Source organism: Empidonax traillii, unplaced genomic scaffold, assembly GCF_003031625.1.
Source record: "Empidonax traillii isolate 1590-97213 ecotype Southwest subspecies unplaced genomic scaffold, ASM303162v1 scaffold2030:size82362, whole genome shotgun sequence".
In the NCBI taxonomy this organism is placed as follows: Eukaryota; Metazoa; Chordata; class Aves; order Passeriformes; family Tyrannidae; genus Empidonax; species Empidonax traillii.
In genome coordinates, this window is record NW_020957223.1 from 983 (window position 1) to 1,486 (window position 504).

The following is a 504-nucleotide window of genomic DNA, read 5'->3' on the forward strand; positions in this document are numbered from 1 at the left end:
TAAATCCACTCCAACACTCAAGTCAGGGCCAGACAAATCCACACCGACACTTAAATAAATCCACACCGACACTTAAATAAATCCACACCAACACTTAAATCAAATCAATCCACACCAGCACCTTGAATTGGGGTCAGATAAATCCACACCAACAATTAAATAAATCCACTCCAACACTCAAATCAGGGTCAGACAAATCCACACCAACCCCTTAAATCATTCCCTCCCCAGACGCTGTCCCTGGTGGCCGAATCCCGACCCAACGGCTCCGAATCCTGGTCCGACGGCCCCGAATCCCAATCCAACAGCTCCAGCTCCCAATCCAACAGCTCCAGCTCCCAATCCAACAGCTCCAGCTCCCCCCCCAGCTCCGTGCTCAGCTTCCTGCAGTGGAGGGCCGTGGCCTACGCCTCGAGCAGCCCCCGGCGCCAGGACGGGATGCGCTGCGGGCACGGGGGGCTGCGGGAGGGGGGGCTCTGGGCCCAACCCCCCCTGCCCACCCTG